Below are 15666 nucleotides of genomic sequence, written 5' to 3'. Positions count from 1 at the left end.
CACTGAATGGAATAAAACCAAACATAGCATGAATGTTCCTTATGGGATGCTGACCAAGTGTTGTTACTTTTTAGCCGATCCATCATCCAAGATGGCCGCCAGCGGGGGACTTAGTTTAACATAGGACCCTATGGGAAATGCATACAAATGACTTCTTCTAGAGAACCACTAAATGGAATGAAACCAAACATAGCATGAATGTTCCTTATGGAGTGCTGACCAAGTGTTGTTACTTTGTAGCTGATCCATTATCCAAGAAGGCAGCCAGCGGGGGACTTAGTTTAACATAGGACCCTATTGGAAATGCATACAAATCACTTCTTCTAGTGAACCACTGAATGGAATGAAACCAAACATGGCATGAATGTTCCTTATGGAGTGCTGACCAAGTGTTGTTACTTTGTAGCCGATCCATTATCCAAGATGGCCACCAGCGGGGACTTAGTTTAACATAGCACCCTATTGGAAATGCATACAAATGACTTCTTTTAGTGAACCACTGAATGGAATGAAACCAAACATGGCATGAATGTTCCTTATGTGGTGCTGACCAAGTGTTGTTACTTTGTAGCCGATCCATCATCAAAGATGGCCGCCAGCAGGGGACTTAGTTTAACATAGGACCCTATAAGGAAATGCATACAAATGACTTCTTTTAGAGAACCACTGAATGGAATAAAACCAAACATTGCATGAATGTTCCTTATGAGGTGCTGACCAAGTGTTGTTACTTTGTAGCTGATCCATCATCCAAGATGGCCGCCAGCAGGGAACTTAGTTTAACATAGGACCCTATGGGAAATGCATACAAATGACTTCTTTTAGAGAACCACTGAATGGAATAAAACCAAACATGGCATGAATGTTCCTTATGAGGTGCTGACCAAGTGTTGTTACTTTGTAGCCGATCCGTCATCCAAGATGGCCGCCAGTGGGGGACTTTTGAATGAAATTAAACATGTTCCTTTTCTTATAAATGAGGTTGTGTTGTCACTTTTAGCCAAATTTTATATTTTTTTATATGATTTCAAAAACCCAAGTAGAATCAGGTGAGCGATACAGGCTCTTGAGAGCCTCTAGTTTAAAGACTTAAGTGCTTAAAACTGTTAAATCACACCACAATCAGTTTATTGCATATATGTTAAAAAGTGATGATGCAGTGGTCCAAGCCAAAACTGCATAAATCAATCCCCCCCCTCCCCCTCAAAATCTGACACTGCATGATAGATGACTATGAATATGCTTCCAGTCAGTTAGTTTTAGCATGGGTTTCTCCAGAAGGTGAGACATCAAATGGTCTTTTAAATATCTCCTTGTTGATAACTTGAAAAGAGGACAATACTAAAGTAAATATGTAATTTTATCAGTACATGTATATTATATCAACATATTAGATACTCCCTACATACACTTATCAAAGGAAACAACTTTACAAATGCATTGTTATATAATAAAATATTCTTTAAGGAAAACAAAATTATTAAGTGGTGCTTAAAAAATGAAAGGAAAAGTACTTCATTGTTTGCACTTCAGTTTGTTAAATGTTTTTTTGGTAGGAATATAGATCTATGGTACAATAAGTCCAAATAATGCTTAATAACTGCTTTATACAATTATCAAAAGATGTGGAAAAAGTACTAAGACATTTTGCATTTGTTGTATACTATTTACTGTTCTTTACAATTTCAGACTACTATAACTGTTATAGTAGTCTGACAGATACAATGTATAGCAACCTTCAAATAAGTGTATACTATTGATGTTTATGTTGTTTTTTCTATTTTATTTTTTTATTTAAGTTGAGAATGGAAACAGAGAATGTGTCAAAAAGACAACAATCAGACCAAAGAGCAGAAAACAACCCACGACCACCATTGTGGGCCTTTAACACAGCTAAAAAAAATCCCACTCCCCGACTAAGGCAGGCTTCAGGGCCCCTAAAAAAAATGTATAAGATAAGCTATATAAAAACTATCTCCATTTCTGGAAGGAAAATAGAAATAAAGTTTTACAATCAGATCAAGGTAAACTTACTACCTATTTTTCCTTTAAAACTCTATTTTGTTTTGAAAAATATTTGGATCTTAAAGATTTTAGATTAAGACAATCAATCTGTAAAATTAGAATAAGGGCTCGAATCCATTAAGGATTGAGACTGATAGATACGCCAAACTTTATGTGTATAGGACACTCAGAAAATGTTTATACTGTACTTTAAATAAAGTTGAAAATGAGATACACTTTGTAACTGAATGTCCACTATATATTGATAACAGAAATGATTTTTTTACTAAAATATCTCTAAATTGTAATAATTTTCAATCGTTAGACAATTTTTCAAAGTTTTTATGGCTATTTACACAAGAAAATTTAAATGTGTATAAATGTTTAGGAAAGTATTTATCTAAAAATCTAGAGATAAGGAGAAGTTCAAAAATAATGAATACAAATTAGCCACAAATATACATATTTTGAGTGGTATATGATTTTAAATGGTATATTTTAAAGATCTAAAATGTATTGTCTGGTTCTGTCCTGGCCTTTTATAGCATTTTTTTAATAGTACTAAACAATGTTGTTTTCTTATATTATATGTCTCTAATTTATGTCTAATCATATGTACTTGTATGTAATGTCATGAAAGCTCTTTATAGGGCCCTTTAATTGGAAATAAAATATTCTTCTTATACTAAGTTCATCAAAAATTATCATCACAGCAAACTCCAAAACATATAAATAAACCAAAATTTTAGAAAAAACCTACAAACCTACAAGGCCAGCATCTTGCTACAGAAGTTTTAAGATCTCAATAGCACAAATATTTGTGCTCTTACCCAAACATATAGTCACTGAAAAACGAGTGGGAAGTGTGTTATCTATGCTTGTAACATACCAAAAAAGATAGATGAATGACTGAAAATTTAATTTGTTTGACAGATGTTTTTCTGACTTGGTATAAGATTCATGTAGGTCAAATGCTAAAGTATTGCAATATACATTTTGTATTATCTGCACCTTTGATGGACAGATAAGTGAAATCTCTACTACTCGGACCTAGCAGGGGGTTGTATCTCTTCACTTAAGGACTTCAGATTATCAGATTAGGGTAATATGTTTATGACATTTAGGAAAATAAAAAAAAAAAAGATAGATTTCTTTTTGCAGTTCTAATACTAAGGTATAAATTTCCTCTCAAACTGAGCAGCATTGCTAAAACATGTAGTAGTAAAAAAAGGTGGCGACACTAGATTATTAATATTTTAAATTCTTAAATCCCTTTTGGTTACACCAACCAAGTGAGAGGAAAAAAACAGGGAATTGAAAAAATGCCATTTAAGGGTTCAGTTGTTTGTTCCTATCTCCCCAATTTTTATAAAGCTTTTTTTTTACCATTGCACAGGTCATATTTTGAACATACTTAGACACTTTTAACTTTTTCCTATTTGTAAAACTTATTCTTAGAATGCATGTACCTTGAGTATAATTTTTTTAAATAAGGTTGTAATAATTAGTAGTTTTGAAGGGCGAGAAGTACTGTCTACCACCTCTAGCTGAAAGGCTTACCACTCTTGTATTTTATTGCCATCATGCTAGAAAAAAAACCTTCCAAGACGAAAAGTGACAATTGCCCTTGTACCTTCCAAGTGTATGAAACATAAATCTGAAATGCTGCGATATTCTTTATTGTCCTTGACCAAAAGGTCCAGGACTTATGATGAAATTTCAGTCACATTTGGTTTACCCTTGTGCCACATACTTGACCATCTTAAGAACATAAATTAAAAAACCCGGATCATTTTCCTAATCCTACTTGTTCATCAAGTGTTGTTTCCGAATGGTTTCTTAAGAATATAGGAAATAATAATAATATTTACCAGGAAATTTGTTTAAAGGGCAAAAATATTTATTTGAAATCTAAATTCAACCACAGAAATTATCCCCCTTATTATCAAGTAATTGCTGACGCAGGTAAACAGAATAATAATTATGCTGTTTGCTGATTTTGTACATGACATCCTTCTTATAGAATTTTTATGACTTTATATTGTGTAAATACTTCACTCCTTTGATATCTTATCTAAATAAAAGTGTAAAACTATGTCATGAAAACAGATAACATCGCAATTTCAAACTCTTTCCTGTTTTCTCACTTATAATTTGTATGCTTTAGAAATTAGAATGAACAATTTTGTTAATTTGTTCTTGGAAATACTTTAAAGTTGAATTACAGTTTAATAGTCACCATGTTTTTATAATACCCCACATCTTTTATCTATCTTTAATGATGATTTTTTTTTACATCCAACATAAAATAAAATATATTGCATATGAAAAAGAGACTTGGTATAAATGTAAATAGACAACATCTGCCAAAAGACATGGACCTTACCTTACTTTCCTTCAACAATTGAGTTTGATAAGCTTATCAACATGATCAATTTGAAATTATTTGAATGAGAAAAAGAATCAAAAGTCTGATTTATGACTTATCAAAACAAAACATACATGCTTGGTCAATTATTGTCCTTTGAAAGTTTGATTGATTTATGTTTCCTAAAAGAAAAAATGAAAAGACTCGTATTTGTAGATATATATGCTATTACTGCATAAAACTTCAGGCTGACAACCGATTATTTAGTATCAATTATAAATGTTTCAGATAGTTAATTGGGTCCAAGAATGCTGGTGGAACTTCAGACAAATTTTCCAACTTTAGATCCCATAAGAAAGTTACTGAATGTGTTGTTTTATTTGCTAGGAACACGTAATGTACCAGCAAGGGCCTCAGATTCATTGACCCCTAAGGCCTTTCTCTATATTTGTGATTGGTACCATAATTTTGTCCATTGATAATCCACTATGGTCATACATTGGTTTGTTATGGCTTTACTTTAAGTTTACTTGAAGTCAAAGTGTATAGTTAACATGTACTTTATATTTGTACATGTACTTTATATTTGTTTAGAAAAGTAGTACTTAGTCTAATAGACTTTTAAAAATATGTTTGACTCCAATTTTGACAAGTACTGCTTTTAGTTGTTAATTATAAAATCTTGAGGGCTATAAAAGTCCCTCTATATTTCTTAATTGAATGAACAATAAAGAAAAACTATGGAGGAAAAATGCAATATTTACATAATGTACGAGATATATGTGTTGAAAAAATAAAGTTTGCCGAAGCAGTTTCCGGCTAAAATATTACAAATTCCTTCCTTGAAAAAAACATTAGGATTCTGCTTGCTCCTATCAAACAATTTTCCTGGTAGTGTTGCAGGTCTATTGTTTAATTAAGTTAGCTTTAGAACAGTTATACGTATAAACATAAATGATACACTAATATTTTTATTTTTTTTTGCAGTTTGAAATCGCCAGTATTAATAACAAGATGGAGTCAGATTTCTATGGTCAAAGTCATTAGACCTAAGTATGTATCAATAGATTTACTTTATTATTTATAAGTAGGTTTAGAAACACCCATCTCATCCAACAGACAAATAGACTAAAGATTTTTACATATTTAAGTATGAATGTAAATACATAAAGATTTGGGAAAATGATACATATAGGTCCTAGATTTTATAATCCATCTAATTATCGTAATGTCTTAAGGTGATTATGAATATGAAATCATAATCTGACAAAAGAGACAAATTGCAAGCTTTTCCCTATGCAAACAATTTGTGGAGAGTTTATTTTTACTATAATCTATGAACCTATATCTAGGTAATAATGTGTCACACTTAATACCTTTTGATCTGCGGAGAAAATTGACATGTAAAGGACTTAATAACATACCAAAGAAATTTGGAAGTTTTAAATCGTAAGTCACCAATTGTTTGAATCGCTACATCAGCACGTTTCAGGTCAGGTATTGGTGTCTAACGGAGTGTGTAAGGTTTGATTCATAGTGAGACCTTGTCATTTGTGCTGTGATTGTAATCGGAGAGGATATTGTCAACTAAACTCTAAAGTGAAATCAGTTGATTGTCAAATGTGTATTCTTTCACCTGAAATCAACGACACCTTTGTTCAGTACTTTGTATTCATAACTAGACCCGTTAATGGAGACGTATAGATCAGACTTGTATTTCGGCCTTCTTTTCTGTTTGCATCATTTTGTTAGAATTAGGTGAACCTGAGTCATGATTAACTTTTAAAGGGGTTTTATCATTTTGTCAAGTATTTAAAAGTAGGTTGTTTTTCACCTCTGTAAAAACTTGTTCTATTACTTACTAAAACTGTTCAGTCATCTGTCTGTGTAGAGGTTTTGTTATTGATTGAGCATATTAAAGGAAAACTTGTTTAGCTTTATCATCAAGTCAATATATGGTGTATTATCAGATTGATTGATTGATTGATAGAAGTTTAATGTATGAAGGAAATATGAGAAATTAAAACCAGGTTCCAAAAACCCTTTAAAGGTACATTTACCAAAGAAAATGTTAGATCAAGGTATTTTTTTTTAGACTTGAAAGGAAGTCTTTGTTGACTTTTTGCTTGTTTATTTCTATCCATTAAGATAACACATAATCTCTTTTAATAGTTTTACCAACTGAAAGGGTCCCCATCAAGTTCAAAGTCTAGTGGCTTAAATGACAACATTACTCTGTGAAAATCTTTTTCAGGGCTTTCATCCTAAATGAAGGTAGCTATATACTGTTTTTGACCCACAACTGCTACTTCAAAATTTTAAAAACAATGTACCAAACAGCTTCCTGCTTTGACAGGTTGGAAGAACTGCTTCTTAAAATTCTGCAGTAAGCATGTATTGCTCCTATGTACACATTGTAAACAGCTGATATTTTTTCTCACAGTTCAAATGTCCGAAACAATATTTTGGTGAAGATTATTAGCTAAATTCTGTCCCTTAGTAGAAATCAAGCTTGAATTCTCTGCCAAATGACCAGTGTCAGAGGTATAATATATCACCTAGCGAGGACAGATATAAGACACGAGTCAAATAAATTCTAATAATTATAAATTTCTATGGCAGAAAAGTTTTGTCATGACTTGAAGAAAGATTGGAATGCAATGGTACTGTTTGACCTGAATTATAAGCTAAATAAAATTTCCTCATGAAAATTAGGACAGGAAGAATTTTTCAAGTACAACTTGACTATCTGACAGGATGTTTGTCTTATCTTTACTTTTAATATGGAAAATATGGTGAACACTTCTTCTCTTTAATGCTGCTGGTATATTTGATATTTTTGAGGTCTCAGTGGGAGAAAAATTGTGTGATTTTAACATATTTTTGTTGAAATAAATTTTACGTAATTGAGAACAACTGGTCTCCCTGGAGTTTGGTGGCTCAATTAAAATCTCCAAAGACCAAATCTTATAATTATATAATTTATAGTTATCTCTTTAGTCAAATTCTACTAGGCCAATAATTAATTAATCTGAAATTATTATTTTCAATATATACATTCTTCCCTTCCTTTTGTCTGACACTACTGATATAGTCAGTGTCAAATCTAAACATTCATTAGAGCCATTTTATTGCTACAAATATACCATATCCTATTTGCAACTATAAATCATTACATTCATAACTAATTGGGTCTATAAAAATTGTAATGCACCATGCAGAAGACCACACATTAAATAAATTGAAAGATGTATTTAATTCTATTCTAAGTATATATAAAACACAATAATTATGAACACTATTATTAATTTTGCAGATTAAGTTTCAGTTATAATACATGTCCCTGGTGAACTCACATCTGGGGATGTCACATCTTTTATATTTTAGAGTAGACCACAGACAGATTTATTGTCAAGAATTGATGTGTATTTAGTGCTTGTTATTTTTTTTCACCTATTCTTGCCTGTTTCAAGTTTCCCTTATTATTGCAACAACAAATTCATTTTTAGTTCTTTTGATATTTGCTCTTGCCAAAGTTAACATATTTATCACATTTATAAAGAATTAAAAATTAAAAAGTGATTACCTGCTCAAAAATAAGTAAAAACTGAATAATGCCAAATATATTTTTTTAAAGATAAATTCTACCTAACTTGTATACAGTTTGCTTCTTAAAAGAAATACTTGAATAATCCTATCTTGCAATGCCTTTGAGACCATAAATCATTGGTTTAAAAGAGTGTATACATTAATTGTAAGTGATCTCCCTTTTACCTTTCAAGAGTTGTCTCTCTTACAACCCCTTACTACATGTAGGCAGAGACCTAGGCACATTCACTGCACAGTTACCCCTATGTTACCTCAATGACAGAAGATTGTACTATCAGCATTTCTGTAAACTTTGTCAAGCGGTGTTCTGGTTATGGTTTTGATTATAAGTTTGTTATTTTTTATGCCAGATGCCACCTATTTTTCTGCTATATCTATTAAACTGATAGTCCAGGAAATGACTTTGAAATTAAAACCGACTTGTAAAAAACTAAAACATATGATGTGTATTGGTTTTTTTTATGTTTATAGAGCTACTCCCTGGTGATATGGTTTTGAAATTGAATCTGACTACAAAATGATCATTTATTTAATATTTTGGTAGACAAGATTCTGGGTAAATTTGTTTCATGTGTCTTTTTTGATGTAATTGCTGAGAAATTGTGAAGAAGTTGGTAACATAATTAAGTATTAGTAAACTGTTATTTTGTATACAAAGTGAAAATATGTCACAATTAGTGGATATCACCAGGTCAAAATATATAAAAGTTAATAAATAGTGTTTAAATGAAAAAAAAAGAAAAAGATGTGTTTATACAATAGCTAACACAAATTCAGAAATGTTTTTTAACATCTATTGTAATTCTTAAATCACGAACCAAAATTGTTGTTCATAGAATCAGGAACATATATATTGACTGTTCTCAGATAGAATGCAATCAAGAATAATGCTGTCAAAATGTTTAATCCTGGCTTATATTTTTGCTTAATCCATCCCATCACAATTTTTGCATTTTTAAATACATCTCAAAAATTTCTAAATTTACAGTATCTATCAAATACCAAAATATGTGAAAATAAATATCTAAGCATCTGGATGTCACACTACCTAAGCATTGAATGAGTGATCATGATGAGCTATCACCATTACTGTCATTAGGCTAGTAGACTTGAAGGGAGTGACCCTACTCCATTGCAGGAGAGAGAAAATGTAAATATAGAAAGTCTACTGATCAATTGAAATTTGAAGTTTAAAAGGTTTTTGTTATCAAGAAAAGTCTTGGATAACTTTAGATACCTGACATGGTTTAGATAGGTATTCAGTGATAATTTGGAACCTTTCTGAGGACGGGGGACTAAATTGATGGACACTTGGTCGGACTGTAACTTTAGATATCCATATGACCAAATAAATATTAAATACAATGAAAGGATTGTTTATTTTTTAATTTATTGGTGCATATATGATATCCAACTGAGTTGGGCCTTATTTGTACTCAGAAACTTTCAATACCACTTTCAGCTTATACATTTTTTGTCAGTAATTTTTCAATGAATCGTTCCTCATAATATTGAATTATATATTGCTGTAAATGGCTATAAAGTTAATTATTAAAATGAACTTTACTTTAATGTGGTTTAAATTACTTTTTAAAAATGACATTAAAGTTTAATTTTATTCTGCTCACACTTCTTCCAAATTCATGAATTTATAAGAATAAATGATTGGAAAATAAATTGAGAAAATAAATTTACGACAAATTTGAATAAATTACATTTGAATTGTATTTAAAAGTGATTGAAAAGCTTCACATGATCAATATTGATGTTATTTTTAATCCTTGTTATTTTCCAATCAATAATGATCACTAATAGTATCATATCTAGTTTCAAAAGACTGAATGTTGCTGAAAATAAGAAATTTAAAATGGACCAATGAGATTGGAGTAATTTGCATATAAGCAGAAGGCAGGTGCTGGCCTTGACAAGTGATCTGAGGCCATGTGGCAGATTGTTGAGGATAATTGTCCTTACATGACTGACTTTAATGTTAGGCATCACCCCTATTTAATCCTGGAGTTTGTTGATTTGTCATGTTACACACTTTAAGGCCAAGTTAAAAAATATTGTGGTGGTTATTTCTTTTAGACATTTTGTTTAATTAAGAAACTCCTTTGTGTAAGATATTGATGTTGTTATTCAGTATAATTATTTTGAAATAGCTGTTGAGGTAAATGCTTGCTTCATTTACAGTATGTCAGTTTTGCTCAGCTTTGAAGGAAGTAAGATTACCTTAAATAGCTTATTTCTATGTTATTTGTTAATTGATGGATAGTTGTCCCAGTTGGCTCACACTTCTTCCAAATTTCACTAAAATTAATTTGGCTCGTTTAATTTTCATAAAATTTTGTCAAAGTATTTTCTTTGACCCTTTAACAAAACTATAAAAATTTCAAAAATTTTGAACCAACCGTTATGTCAGAAAAATTACTGTGGTTATATAGCAGTTTGACAAACACCAATTTTGATCATTGAGAAGCTTTATATTTCTTTTCCAACACAACGTCATTAAAATGTTTAGCTAACTTTACAGAGTTATCTCCCTGTAGTGTTAGGTACTACCTTAATAACTGGAAAAAAATTGAAAAAAATAAAAAAATTGCCACATTTGCATATATCCTTATACAAGTATTTTGATCAATAGCTAATGTATAATCCAAACTAGCAAATTATTTAGCAACTCCTTTTTACTTCTTAATGCTTTTTTTCAGAGCCTGTGATATTTGCCACTGTATGATTATAGACCAGTATCATCTGAAAATTGAAAAGAATGAATTGAATGCAGTTTCTCATGTCTTAAGGGTATATAAAACAGTTACAAGGGAGGTTATGATGTTGCTAAAGTAAATTGTTATTTTCGCGACATCAAACTACAACTTACTGGTATCGGGAAAACATTCAGTTTTCAAATGATTTTCATCATTCAAACTTCTTTAACTTGAAAACAAGTTCATGGACCTCTCTTTTTTAAAATATCATTTTGTTTGATAATGTAAGAAGATGTGTGCAAATTTTCATGAAAACGTAAATAGTGCAATTTTTTTTAATAAGATAAATATACAACAAAAAATTATGTTTTTTTTTCTACATTCTTGAACATTTGATAAATATAAGTTATTTGAAAAAAACAAATTGCACAAATTTAAACTACATTTATATAAAACAGAATCAACAAATAATTTAACCAAAAACAGCTTGTGCTTCTCTTTTAAAACAAAAAGTTATTTATTTCTGTTGAAAGCAAAAAAACGTTCACACATCTGAATTTTGAGCAAATATATAAAATTTCGACCTCATTTTACTCAAAAAGTAGCACATGAAGGTATATTTTTATTACATATTTGATTTAATTAGGCAAAAAATTGCCTATTTGCAAATTGTCCGCAAACTGTCAATATGGGATAAAAACTGTATTGTATGCCCTTTTAAACAAATATGAAACTGATTTTGAAAAGCAAAATTAATTTCAAACTATATGACTGTCATCAGGTTGTAATCAAATCTTATAAAACACTGATTGATATATTACCAGTTCATGTTCTGTCATTTTTCTAGGAAATTCCATATTGTTCTATTAATAAGATAATTGCTTGAAATGAAAATGTTTAATTAATGACATATACATTAAAAGATCTGATAATATCCTATCTTTATATTTCAAAATCATTGTGTTGAAAAATTCCGAGCCATGCACAGTGATTTGTATGAATAGAAAAGTTAAATTATTAATGTCCTAATGCATTTTAGTAATTAACTGTTTCCCAATTACCAATTAAATTATAACATTGGGCCTGTGATAGATTAAGTGAACAGATGGCTCTTAGAAAAAGACAGATAACTGTTTTGCATTGTAAAGGCGATGTGTCAAATCTAACCCCTTATTATGTTAGAAAAAAACGGAAATTACTAAAATTATTGATTTCCCCATAAATTTAAATGAAAACCGATAGATAATCAACCCCCTAAAGAAACTGAATAACAGAAACAGACTGTTATAATGTCTTATCAAATGTCAATTTCGTAAAATCTACATTTGAATATGAAAAAGGTTAATATTGTAGAAAAGGAATTAGGTTTTGTATGATTTTATGGAGTGTGCTGTTCAAATGTTTGATGTTTTCATTTTGTTATGAATTATTCAGATTGGCTGATCATTGGCATTACACTTGAAACCTTTTGAGGATAAAATTCTAATGATTCTGTAAATATACTAACCATTAAATTGCTTATGGACACTCTCCTCTGAAAATATGAAATGTATTAATTACTTAAAAATTGATTTATGCGTTATGAGATTTTAGGTATCAGTTAAATTGGTTGGGTAACATTTAGTAATGATAATTATGTTTTCTGCATATTGATATTATTAAATATAAGCTGCAAGAATATATATTGACAAGAGAAGACTTTATATTGTGTAAAGCAGCCAAGGTTTTACTAGGTAAGATTCAAATCTGATGATAATCTATTTACTGGATTATTTTTGATTCTTTTCATAATAGAAACAACAGTGGAAGAGTTGGGTCAGACTAATCAACTTTGGGTCAAATATTATCAAGACTGTAATAAGTTGAGTTCAAATTATTAAGGCTGGTTCAAGCATATTTCATATGACACTGAGTCCCCTAGATATGTAATTTAATATAGAGCTGACCAGAGTGATATTGACACAGGGTAGATCCATAATGAATTAAAAATTGCAAATGCTGTGGTCTGGATGAAGGTGTTTTGATATTTAGAGATGTAATATGTACTCATGAAATTTTAATGAGAAGAGAAATTGTTTAGTTAAGCTTGTATAAAATTACTATTGCAAAGGTTTTAATTTTTCTTTTATACCAATATGAAAATAATTATTAGCTATTTACATTAATTATTTATTTGAATTATTATATTCATATAAAGCTTTAGCTATTAATGCATTTAAATGTGCTGATCTTGTGGTTGAAGGCACAGGTATATTATTGTATTGGGTAGGGTGATCTAGGATGTTATTACATCACTCATATATTTTTAATCAGGTGAGACATGGAAAATTATCAGGTTTCAGATAATTTCACCTACCAAAGTAGCAATATTTAATTCTTTTTTGTCACCTTATATAATGCTTATATTTTTTTCTAAAATGGTAACACAAAACAAAGAATATAGATTGATTTCTGATCCCAAATGAGTTCTGAATACAAATTTAAAAATATTTTGAAATGAAAAGAGAAAAAACTGATGCCAACATTTTAGTCTATTACTTGAATGTCTTACAAAAATGAGAATAGTAACACAATTTGATTTTCTGATTTTATGACAGTCAAGTAGAAAGTGGTTTAAATACTGGTAGTGGTATGGTCCTGACTCCTGCCACATGGCTTACATTAAGCTGGCAACTTACAGGTAAAGTTAGAATCCAGGTTCAAATACTCTGGAGATAACATGAACTGCTAAAGACATTAATGATATTAGCATTGATTTTACATCATTACATTTGATTTACAAGTGGAAAAAAAAATAGTAAAAAAAAATATTGGCCTCTTAAGGGTAATAAACTATAGGGTCAGTTGACAGATTAAGTTCAGGTTTCAGATAATTTCACCTACCAAAGTAGCAATATTTATTTCTTTTTTGTCACCTTATATAATGCTTATATTTTTTTCTAAAATTGTAACACAAAACAAAGAATATAGATTGATTTCTGATCCCAAATGAGTTCTGAATACAAATTTAAAAATATTTTGAAATGAAAAGAGAAAAAACTGATGCCAACATTTTAGTCTATTACTTGAATGTCTTACAAAAATGAGAATAGTAACACAATTTGATTTTCGATATATCTTATCTATCTTTATCAATGTCTAGAACAATTTCAAAATACTAGATAATTTTATATATTGGAAGTTATGTAAAGTTACATCATTTTTTTAGCTAGATCATTGGTTGTTAGATTACCCATGATAAAATTGCCATGGATTAATTACGACCACATTAACATTGCAATTATTACCACCCTCTATTAGACCTTATGCTAACAGATGATATCAGCAAAGTGCAATATTTATCTGCTGAATTATAGCAACACACACCTTCCATTTGATACCCAAAGTTTTATCAGGGGTTATCTCCCTTTGAATGGAAAACTCTTATCAAGATAATCTTCCACAGGTAATCTGGATTTTCTCAAGATTATTATTAATTGAAATACTTTCATCTCTGTAATTTTTAAGCTTGTCTAAATTACATCAACCTTGAAATTGCCTGGTGTATTGTTCCAATTATGTTTGATCATTTTTATTAAAATTAGATATAAAAAAAAAATGAGTGATTATAATAAAACATGACTTATCAATTTGACTTTGAAGAAAAATTTGGTAATGTTGAAGCCTTTTTGATAGTTGCCTCTAAAGATGTCATTTAGCGATGAGGTATGGTTATGATTATCTTTAAAAGTCAAAGACACTTACTGTTAAGGTAAATATTGGAACCAGCTGTTTTATATTTGACATTTCCTGTGTTCTGATTGATGGCAATGAAAAGCTGTACTTTTATAAAAGTTTGGGGTGTTTCCTTTACTAGAAATAATTTTGATGATTAGTTATTGAGAAGCTTTGCATTTTGTAAAGTGTATTAAGAGCAAATGCAAAGGGTTGCCATCATTAATATTTGCTCTGTGCTCATAGTACATAATTTTTGCTCGAATCACCAAATTCAGTATTCTTTTAAAAAAATGGTGAGTACCATATTTGTACTCCAAATATCTACAACTGCAAGGCCAGACTTCTGTTAAGGTCAGGGCCTGTCGGGGGGGGGGGGGGGGGGGGGGGGGAGGAGAACCCCAAAGAACAAACTTTAAAAAAAACTTGTACTGGGTAGATAGAGTCTATTTCATGGCTAACATTCTAGATTTGAAACCTTTAGCACACATTTTTCTCAGTTTCAGCATGGAAGTATTAATATATCAATATGATACTTCCATGGAACAATGTATCAGTTACGAAATTTTCATGGTACAATGTATCAGTTACAGCTTACGAAATATATGATGATCTAAATCAATTTCATTGAAGAGATATAATAAGTAAATTTTTGTTGTTATGACAGTCAAGTAGAAAGTGGTTTGAATACTGGTAGTGGTATGGTCCTGACTCCTGCCACATGGCTTACATTAAGCTGGCAACTTACAGGTAAAGTTAGAATCCAGGTTCAAATACTCTGGAGATAACATGAACTGTTAAAGACATTTATGATATTAGCATTGATTTTACATCATTACATTTGATTTACAAGTGGAAAAAAATAGTAAAAAAAATATTGGTCTCTTATGGGTAATAAACTATAGGGTCAGTTGACAGATTAAGTTCTGTTTGTTGGATAAGTCGCAAATGGGAGTTGATACAATAGAAATATCACATTCTCTGATGATATCTCTGCACCAATGTTATCTGATTTGTTACAAAAATAAAGGCATCTACAGTACATGAAACTTACTAACAAATTACATAAGAATATCCAGTACGTGGATACACAGTTCTTATGTTATTATTTTTTTCAGTCAAAAATATTGTCATTTGTAGTCCATTACTTATTGTTATTTATATGTTTTGCATAAATTTTGTACCAAAAATAAAATATAACATGAAAAAGAAATAAATTTAAAGTTTTTAATGCTTTGAAATGAATTTGTTACAAGGCTAATT

General features: G+C 30.2%; 1 protein-coding gene across 6 annotated transcripts in view; it reads left to right on the top strand.

Moving 5' to 3' along the window:
- The window catches only part of LOC134681036 (uncharacterized), a 127077-nt gene that overhangs the window by 17499 nt on the left and 93912 nt on the right, over nt 1-15666 (top strand). For 3 of the 6 annotated variants that reach the window (XM_063540424.1, XM_063540414.1, XM_063540442.1), the window contains exon 2: nt 5360-5425. The exons of the other annotated variants lie outside the window; for them this stretch is intronic. The gene's annotated coding sequence lies outside the window, so the exon portion shown is untranslated. The remainder of the gene's footprint in view (nt 1-5359; nt 5426-15666) is intronic. 6 annotated transcript variants of the gene reach the window in all.

This window comes from Mytilus trossulus, chromosome 1 (genome assembly GCF_036588685.1).
Source record: "Mytilus trossulus isolate FHL-02 chromosome 1, PNRI_Mtr1.1.1.hap1, whole genome shotgun sequence".
Lineage (NCBI taxonomy): Eukaryota > Metazoa > Mollusca > Bivalvia > Mytilida > Mytilidae > Mytilus > Mytilus trossulus.
Note: the sequence above shows the minus strand (reverse complement) of the source record. Positions and strands in the feature narration are given on the sequence as shown.